The 10,716-nt window shown below is 36.8% G+C and overlaps 1 protein-coding gene and 1 pseudogene across 1 annotated transcript in view; both read right to left on the bottom strand.

Annotated features, from left to right (window-relative positions):
• The window catches only part of ZFPM2 (zinc finger protein, FOG family member 2), a 460,753-nt gene that overhangs the window by 403,475 nt on the left and 46,562 nt on the right, over positions 1-10,716 (bottom strand). The gene's annotated exons all lie outside the window — the stretch shown is intronic.
• The window catches only part of LOC103263210, a 52,576-nt pseudogene continuing 45,130 nt past the window's right edge, over positions 3,271-10,716 (bottom strand).

Genomic DNA, 10,716 nt, shown 5'->3' on the forward strand with positions numbered 1-10,716 from the left:
AAGAGGAAGAGATCTGGGTGGCAAATGACCAAGAGTTGTTCTTAGGACATGTTACATTTGAGATGCTTGTTAGAGATCCTTGAGAAGAATTTCAGTAGATAGTTGGAAACATAAGTCTGAAGTTCCAGGAAAAAGATTTGAAAGACTTTCAGATACAGATGGCATGTAAAGATTTGAAATAAAGATTTGAAAGACTTTCAGATACAGATGGCATGTAAAGCAATACAATCAAAGTTCATTGCCTGGTGAGAGAGCATAGCCAGATAAGAGAAGAAGGTCCAGAAGAGAGTCTTGGAGAATCCCAGTGCTTAGAAATTGAGCAGAGGTTAAATGAATCAATGAAACTAAGGAGTGGTCAGTGAAATAGGAAGAAAAGTAGGAAAATGTAATATAACCAAAGTCAAAAGAAGAAAGTGTCATGAGAAGGAAGTAGTCAACTTTGTGAAAGATGTTAAGAGTTCAGAAGAGAGATGAAGATTGGATTTGTTTGCACATAAGTCATTGGTAACCTTAAAAGCAGCAGAGTGCAGTAATCCTGAGATAGAAATGAGAGAATAGGAAATGAAGGAACAGAAACAAGACTAGCAACAACAATCTCAAGACATTTTGCTGTGAATAGGGCAGAGAGAAGAGGGATAATATGCAGAGTCAAGGGAGGATTCTGTAATAGATAATGATAAAAGATTTTTTAAAAATTCATACAGGAATGATTTTGTATTTACAGAGAAATGTTGCAGGAGAAAGAACAGATAAACTATAGCAAAGTCTTGGACAAGATAGATTAGATTACACAGAGGAATAGAATTGTAGACCTCAAAATTTATCTGGGGCTATGATTATAGACTAATTTTCTTCATGCTTATACTTCTGTGCAAATTAAAGAAAATAATAAATTATGTAATGAAAAATACTTAAGCCCGTAACATCTAGTCTGCATACCAAGGCCTTTTCCATCTTTTTATAAACTCCCTATATTCATTACTTGACTGATAGAAGGATTCTAATCTTCTTGATTGCTTAAATTCCAGAATACCTATTCTGCCATATTTACCAGTAGTTGAAACACTGGGTGTTCAAAGGTAATTTGGAAAGGTGTGGTTCTCTTTTTGGCTTCTTCCTTCTTTGCTACTGCAATGGTAAGAGACCAGAACCTTTATCTATAGTAGTCCCCATCTCCCTCATCTCCTTCCCTTTTCCTATATTCTCCCTTTCTTGGGAAAATCTTTCCTGCTGGTAGAAGGTTCCAGTAACTCTTTTCTCCCCTTAACTCTCTTTTCTTTTCTCTTCCACTCTAAAGAAGCAGTTGGTAATCCCAGGGTTTTTTCTGTCAATGGAGGGCCCTGTTTCATATTTCTTTAGCAAGTCCTTTTCTTCTCTTAGTGTGATAAATTCTAAAAATCAGATTTGGGTTTAAGAGCTAACAAGGTTCATTTTTCCTATACAGGTTGTCATGGATTGGGAAAAAGTTCAAGAATTTGTAGGTTCATTGGACAAATATCAAATAATCTTGACAAGATATTGTCTCCAAACTCTTGCACCCAAATACAAATAAAGATATCACTAGGAATATTGACAGAGTACCTAGTCAAAATCAGGTTAAACTACATATACCAGGATCAAAAATCACAAAGCATTTGATAGCTTGTGTTTGAGCAGAGAAGTTCCTAGAAAGTAGTCTTAGATAACAGTCCTCATTTTACCTATGGCAGTTAAAGGTTCTGAACCAAAAAGGATGTCTTATTCCTCTAAGCTCGAGTTACCATATAAAGAATAAAATTGGTAAATACAAGATGCTATCTTGGACTCTGATTCAATTGTTAACTAGCTACCGCTCTAGGTGGTTTCTCACTTCATGCCATTGCTTCCTGCCCTACTAAGTAAGCTATTATGTGCCTGTTCCTGTCCACTTGACCAAACATTTTTGTAGTCTCTCCATCCTCCTACCCCTGCTTATGACATCACCATCTTACTCTTTTATTTAGTAAAAAAAATTCTAGTTTAAAACTAGTAGTTAAGTAACTTGATAAAGTTTCCCTGTAGTGGCTTAAAGTTACTGGTAAGGCAACCCCCTCAGGTTTCCTCCCACTGTCGGAGTTTTGCTGTCCTCTCAATAAATCCTGTTTTCTAAAAAAAAAAAGCTACTGGTAAATATCTCTGAACCTATGAGGACTTTATTTAGCAAGTGGTGCATCTTTTGTGAATTATTATATGGCTAAATTACATTACATCATTTTCTTGATTCAAAAGTCTCATGCAAGAATAGTTTACTGTGAGTGGATTTCTTAAGAGTTGGGACAGTGTCATGCTCATGGGCGATTTCTTCTAGGCTCTGCATTTATAAAACTGACATAATTTTAAATGGAGAGACTGTATTTATCATGAACTGAAAGCCTCCAAAGAGGAAAATAATTGACATCCCAAACTTAAAAGAGTTTCATTTATATATTAAAGTTTGCCAACCCCAGAACTTGAACAACCTTTTATTTTATTTTTACACAATCTCTAGTTCTCTCCTTCTTTTATCATGACTTTCAAACCCTCCCAACCCAGGTGTTGGCTATCCCAGAGATTAGATCAAAGATGACCTTTTTGTGTGAAGACAGAGGGAAAGAAAATGCTTATTAAAAGTCTCTGCCTTTTGTATGTCATCAGTTAAGAGCTTTCCTTTCCTATCTGATAGAGAGACAATGCTTTCCTTTATCATTTTCTTGGGTTTAATGTATTTTAAAAAATACTTTCCATTTTCTTTATTCCTTATATATCTATTTTGGTTGCTGTAATTGTTGCTGTAGAGTTTTTTTCTCTGACTTGATCACCCAATTAGGCACTAACTTTTCTGCAATTTTTTGTCGAATAATTTTTTTATGGCCAAAATAAACTGTGTATTTGTATCAAACAAAAGAGACTTTTATTTTGTTTCACATTTCCTTGAAAGTGAGGACTCTGTCACACATTTTTATCTACTTTGCAAAATGTACAATGATTAGAAAAGTGCATGTCATAGTAATTTTTCTTATATGTACCCCCAAACCTCAAAACACACACAGCTTGGAAGAGCTTAAAGAATATAACCTGAAGATTTTGGAATTGCTTATATTAGCCTTTAATCAATTGTACAAAATATTAATTTTAGTTAAAAAGGTTTATGTTTTTCAAAGACATGGGCATCTAATTATTATTCCTACCCCACAAGACTCACATGAAAATAAAACACTTCAAATAGAAAAGGAGAAAAGGGTCAAATAAAAATGACAGTTCACAGCTTTTGAGTTACTTCTGGACTCTCTTTCTGGTTCTTGAACAGGTTTGAGTGGTCTCTGTCTGAGCATTTGAGCATTCCATATCTTCAACACTAGATTCTGTGCTTTCTTCAATTTCTTTCTTTCGCTTAGTCATTGTTTTTGCTTTCAAACCTCCATTCTCCACAACACTGAGGTCCAGTTTGCCATCATCCTTACTTCCTATGGCTTTTAGTCCTTGCAAAAGAATATCTCGCAAATTCTGATAAAGAGGTTTTTCAGTATAGTCTAGTAGTTTCACTGTTTCCATGAATTTAGCAATTTCACCTGGTTTGTTTTCCTCAGGAAAACATTTGTCCATCAAACCTGCAATATTTTCTCTGTATCTAATTTTGGAATCTCTGATGTAATTAGGATCTTTCAAATTATCCTCCCAAGAAAGATGGCCCGTAAACCACTGGATCATGAAATAACCAGGGATTTCCAGATCACCACGTCTTGATGGGGCCACACCATTGTGCACGTCAATGTAGGTGAATTCAATGGTGCCATCGTGACACCTTTTGGGGTCTTCTTTGTACTATTTATGAACTCCTTCTGGGCAGTACCGATAAGCAAGTCCATAATTGGCCAAGTACACCTGGTCGGAATTCTTGTGGCTCAGAAGAAGATTTGAGACCTTGATGTCTCCATGCACATACTTGTGCTCGTGAATATATTCCAGAATATCCAGAATTCTTAAACTCAGCTGCAAGACAGTTTTCCGAGAAAACCTTTTGGCATTTGCTTCATATATTTTCTGAAGGTCACTCCCAAAGAGATCCATTATCATAAACCTGTAACTTTTTCCATTCTTATCATGTAGACCAAACCCCCAATACTTAGGAACACCCAGGTACTTCAGTTTATGGGCACACATCCATTTTTGACTTTGCTCTGGCTTAGCAGCTCGCTGGTAGAACTTTGTCAAATAATTTATCTTCTATTTTTGTAGCACTCTTTATTTGTATTTTTAAGGCATTGTATGTATCCACCTGAGATTTTGTTTACTCTGCCTATATTATACATAATGATGACTATGGGGTATGCAGAAGCTACTATCCTGTGAAATTCAGAGTACTCTACATCAGATCCTTTTAAGAGATAGCTTGAGATTGAAGGAGAAGAAAAATCTTACTACTTAAATGGAATTTTAATAAACAGAGAAAAAAAAAATAAAGTTAAAGAAAGGTAATAATAAATAGACTTAGAATGGAAAATTTTCCTATAAGAGCTCAAAATAATTTTTATGAGAAAGAATCTTGTGAAAATGTGAATGAGAGTTCAATGAATGGTTGGCTTAATTGAGGAAGTAAAAACAAAAATGTGGGTTGTTTTGACCTTTTTCAGATTCTTTGCTTTCATCTTACTCAGATAAGAAAAAGGCCCACAAGGATGGAATAGTGAGAATAGAAGACCAAGGCAATTTGCCAACAAGAGGTCTTCTGGCCAGCAAGACTAGTAATGGATTTCTTGTTCCCCAGAGGCTTAAAGATAAGACATCTGAAACCTAAAACCATGCTGGCCAGAGTACTCGTGGCCTTATGTATATCAACTGGGAGATCATCTATGAATTTTGAATATTATTCCTACTTAGAACATTTTCCTCCTACTTCCCTTTACATTTTCTAAAGTCCTTCCTTTATTTATTAAGTTCCATACTATTCTGATCATTATCATCAATCTTTCCTTTCTTCCAGCTAAAATTCCTGATAGGGCACACTTGCAATGGATAAAATTTAGAAGAGTTTTCTTTTCCTACTAACTTTCTTTTCTTTCTTAATCCCAATACTATATCTTACATGACTCAAGAAAATCTTGGTAATTTAAAAAATTAACTGTCCTTCAAGGAAATGCTTGAAAAGAGTTTTCTGTCATTATTAAATATACACTAACATGTGCATGTTTAAATTAGGACACTATAATATTTTAGTGTCTCCATCATAGTTATTCTGACCTCTAAATATTTTTGCATCTATCAGACTTTCATTTACCTAGAAAGCTCAGTAAACATGAATTAATATTATTGGTATTGATATTTTATTTGTTAGAAGCATCTATTTTTCTACTTTATATTTTGTAAATTTTAAACCTCTTAAAAGTGACACTACTAATAACATAATAAACATGCACATATCTTTCACCTAGAATTATAAACTGCTAACATTTCACCACATTTTCTTTCATCTCTTTTTCAGTAATAAAAATAAGGATAATATCACTGTTACCATTTTGCTGAGCGATTTGAAAGTAAGTTGCAAGTATTAAAGCCTTTTATCCTAAGTAGTTCTATATGTATCAATTGAGAGTAGGTCGTTGTGTTATGTAGCCATGGTATATTTCACTCATTCAAGATAATTAATTCTGATGGACTCAAAATTATGTAACATATAGTCTATATTCAAATTTTGCTAATCATCCCTATAATAATATTTCCCTAATTAACAATCCAATTCAGTATCATATTCTAATCTTATATAAGGCAGCATCACTTCCTTTCTCTGACGGTACATGCAAATAATTTACATTTTAATTTCATACCTCTTGCCATGGCTTAGTAATTTACTAATGCCCGTGCATTTACAAATGTGCTGAATTCGCGCTTGTATAGTCACTTGAGAGAGCCTATATCTTGATCTGTTTTCTTTCATGACCTTCTGACTGCTCTAAAGAATCTGTGGCTTTAGATGACATCTGTAACCAGTACTTATCCATATAACTTTTGATGTGTTTTCATTCCACTAAGTTTACAAATTGTTCCTAAAATCACTTCCTGCTCTTGAATGTTGATGGTGTAATTACCTTCAGCCTTCATTACTACTAGAAGACCATATTACAATCCAGAAAAGCCAAGTGCACAGGTCTACATCAATTATTCATCTACATGTCCATCATCAGAATGTACCAATTCTAGAAAAATTCAGCTCTCTAGACTAACACGACAAAAGAGGATATTACTCAGTTTCCTATCTCTTTCTTGCTATATAGTTATGTTTGACCAGCTCAATCAGTATATGTCTTAGCAATATCATTGTACATGGACACAGGTTCACTCATACACACAGAAACAGTATTATAGCAGAAGTATTAAACAGAGGGTTAATATTTAGGCAGGAAGTTCTGCCTGACATTCTGAGTTTAGGCTTCACAACTTGCAAAATACATACCAAGAACCGTGCCTAATTAGCATCACAGTGTTAGTAGTACCCAACAGAGTAAAGGTCCATCTACTACGGAATTACGGCATCTTCAAAATCCATCACAGAAAGCCGGGCTCGGTGGCTCAGCCTGTAATCCCACGCCTTTGGGAGGCTGAGGTGAGTGGATTGCCTGAGCCTGAGGGTTCGAGACCCGCCTGGGCAGTGAGACCTCATCTCTACAATAAATCAAAAAATCAGCTGGGCGTGGTAGCGCGCGCCTGTAATTCCGGTTACTTGGAAGGCTGAGGCGGAAGGATCGCGGGAGCCCAGCAGGTTGAGGCTGCGGTGGTCAGGAGCAGCCACTGCACTCCAGTCTGGGCAACAGAGTGAGACTCCAACTCAAAAAAAAAAAAAAAATCCATCACAGAGATGCACCAGGACAACTGCTGCTGTGTGTACACTAAGTACAATACATGTAAACGAGAGCTTCAGCTCTGGAGTTAGGCAAATTGGGTTCAAATCCCAGATCTGCACATTACCAGCTAAATGACCTTGAGCAAATTAATTCACCTTTCTTTGCCTTATTTTCCTCATTTGTAATATAGAACACTGATTTGATAGGTTAAAAATAATTCATATAAAAGTTTTGCAACATGCCTGACACAGAGAAAGCTTTCAATAAGTGTTTGTATAAAAAAAAAAAAAAAGATATGGTGCACTTGCTCTTAACTTAATCTTATTAATTCCACCAACCAGTGTCTGCTGAAGTCTCTCCTGCTGTATCAGTCCCTTTCATTTTCAGATAACCATAGAGGCTGTACACAGTATAATACAAATCACTAATATGGGGCCCCTACCCCACTAGACGTAATATCTTTTTTTTTTTTTTTTTTTTAAGTTGGAGTCTCATTCTGTTGCTCAGGCTGGAGTGCAGTGGCACACTCATGGCCATCGCAGCAACAGCCTGCCAAGGTTCCAGTGATCCTTCCACCTCAGCCTTCCAAGTAGCCAGAACTACAGGTGTGTGCTAGCACACCCAACTAATTTTTTAATTTATTATAGAGATGAGGTCTCACCAAGTTGCCTAGGTTGGTCTCAAACCCACAGGCTCAGGTAATCCACTTGTCTCAGCCTCTCAAAGTGCTGGGAGAATTACAGGCTGAGCCATCAAGCCCGGCATATAATAGCTTAAAAAAACATTTATAAAAGTCATGTAGCACAACCTCCCATTCAAAGATGTTTCCCTTTATAACATCTGTAAAGGACGATGAACTAAACACTGTTTGAACACTTCCAAGGTGAAAATTGATCAAGTCACAATTTTGTAATGGTAAGAATTATTAGAAAATTCTTTCTTATTCTGACTGGTAGTTACCTTCCTTTAAAAATGTCCATCCTCACCGGGCTCGGTGACTCAGCCTGTAATCTCGCGCTTTGGGAGGCCAAGGTGAGTGAATTACCTGAGTCCGCGGGTTCGAGACCCGCCTGGGCAACTTGGCAAGACCTCATTTCTACAAAAAATTAAAAAAATTAGCCAGGCATGGTAGCACGCGCCCATAGTTCCAGCTACTTGGGAAGGTGAGGTGGAAGGATTGCCGGAGCCCAGCAGGTCAAGGCTGCGGTGGCCAGGAACATGCCACTGCACTCCAGTCTGGGCGACAGAGTGAGACTCCAACTCAAAAAAAATTTTTTTTAATTAAAATGTATATCCACTAGAAAGAACAACTTTTATTCAGTAGTTCACATGTAGTTTACATGCACAATCTTCTGTTATCTTCTCCATAACATTATGAAACAGGTTTTATTCATCCTCTCATCATGATACACCAGTTTTGCATTTGATTTACTTTGCACTGTCATTCAAATTGTATCTCAGGGGTTTACTACTGATGTTTCATCTGAGAAGTAGGCTGAGGCCTTAAAACAGTCATTAATTTTCTTCTCATTTACTACCATACATTTTAACATATTACTACAAATTGTTTCTCTAAAGTATTAAGTGTAATTGATAAACACTGATTGAATTTCTAAAGGAAATATGTAATATTCATTATTAACAATAATAATCACAAATATTCATACCATCTTAAGTGTATATTTTAATGCCCATTCATGCTTTTCAGTAATATTTCCTAACATTATAATCCCATGATCTCAATCTCCCCAAAGCCATGCATTGAAGTAGATTAGACCAGAAGTCCCCATGCCCTGGGCCACATACTAGTATCGATCTATGGCATGTTAGGAACTGGGCCACATAGAGGGAGGCAAGCAGTAGGCAAGCCAGTCAAGCTTCATCTGTATTTACGGCCATTCCCCATTACTCACATTACCTCCTGAGCTCCATCTTCTGTCAGATCAGCAGCAGCATTAGATTCTCATAAGAGAGCAAACCCTATTGTAAACTGCCTATGACAGGGAGCTAGGTGGCAGGATCCTTAGAGAACCTAATGCCCGATGATCTAAGGTGGCACTAAGGTGATGCTAGCACTGGGAAGTGGCTACAAATACAGATTAACATTAGCCCTGAGGTTTGACTGCACATCCACCCCCACCTCTCTGCGGCATCCATGGAAAAACTGCACAAAACCGGTCCTTGATGCCCAAAAGGTTGGGGACAGCTAGTTTAGACAAGCTATGTACTACGAGTCATTTTCAGAAAGAAAAAATATCTCTTGGCTCATTGGAGAGAAATGTTACAAGTTATTCACCCAAAGTATAGATCATAAACCTAACCCCCTTTTTAGATTTTTATGAGGACAGAAACAATTGATACTGACAGAACAAAGAGAAGATTCTTACAATCATAAAAATCACTTTGCTGCTACTAATATAACTGAATCTTACCTCTAATGGATTATGTGGCCAGGCTCAGCCTCATAATAACATCTAGTAACTAACTCTGTCCATATGCTGGTGTTCAATGGCCAAAGACCCCATTTAATTAAAAAGATAGATTTATGTGTGCTAATAATTCAGATTAAAGCTTTGAATCCATAGTATTACTCAAGGTTAAAAATTTTCTTAGCCTTGCCACTTTTTTCTTACCTCCTATTTCTGCAAAATGCCTGATCAAAAGTATATTTATACTATCAGATCTGCTTTAAAAATATAAAAACATAATAATATTTAGCACATATTTATATATTTCCAGGCAGGATAATTGTCTTCAATTTTAAACAGACTCTCTTAACAAAGAAGGATTACTAATCTTATGAAAACCTGATGTTGAGATTAGTCCACTTAGCAGACATAGACATGGAAAAACATAGCCAGTTTAACGTAGGAGCGAAGTTATCTAGAAATAACCTAATGGGCCCCATCACGTGTGGTTTTATATATTTTATTATTCTCTCTAGCCATAAATCATGACATGTATCCTCCTGGCTAAAATATCTTCTGGGAATATAGCTCCTTTATTATAAAGTTAATATTGAAAAGTACTTTGTAAATCAAATGAAACAGGACCACTGGGACTCCTAGCCAAGCACTTCAGAAAGTTCCAAGGTCAAAACTGTGTACCACCTCAAGCTAAATAAAGATGACAGAAATGACAAGCCCTAGACAGTGTGGAGAGATATTTTTGTGGAGCAGTTATTATATGCCAAACACTGTGATGGGCTGTGCCAGTACAACCCTACTCTTCTTTTTGCCACCTTGAAACTTATGGGTAGTGGAGGTAAAAAGAGCACAGTCTATATTCTCCTACATAGGGCAAAATACAGTTAGTTTTCTTAATAATGTAAGTCAGGAGGAAAAGGTTTGAGATGGAAGAAAGTTGCCATATTCTTAACTGGCTATTCAACTGCTTACTGAAGTAAGTCAGAAATAAAATAAAGGGAAGAGGCCAGGCTCGGTGGCTCAACCTGTAATCTCAGCACTTTGGGAGGCCGAGGTGAGTGGATTGCCTGAGGCTGCGGGTTTGAGATCAGCCTGGGCAACTTGGCGAGACCTCATCTCTACAATAAATCAAAAATTAGCCGGGTGTGGTATCACACGCCTGTAGTTCTGGCTGCTTGGAAGGCCGAGGCAGAAGGTTTGCCAGAACCCAACAGGTTGACGCTGGGGTAGCTGTGAGCATGCCACTGCACTCTGGTCTGGGCGATGGAGTGAGAGTTCAACTCAATAAATAAATAAATAAACACATACATAAATAAATGGATAAATAAAATAAAGGGAAGAAAAAACAACTTTGCTCTACCTATTTGTTTAGTATAAATACTCAGTATTTAGAGTCAAGCATCAATTTTTTTTTTTTTTTTTTGAGTTGGAGTCTCGCTCTGTCGTCCAGACTGGAG

This window comes from Carlito syrichta, unplaced genomic scaffold, assembly GCF_000164805.1.
Source record: "Carlito syrichta isolate Samal-C Ts95f unplaced genomic scaffold, Tarsius_syrichta-2.0.1 Scaffold304764, whole genome shotgun sequence".
Taxonomy (NCBI): Eukaryota; Metazoa; Chordata; class Mammalia; order Primates; family Tarsiidae; genus Carlito; species Carlito syrichta.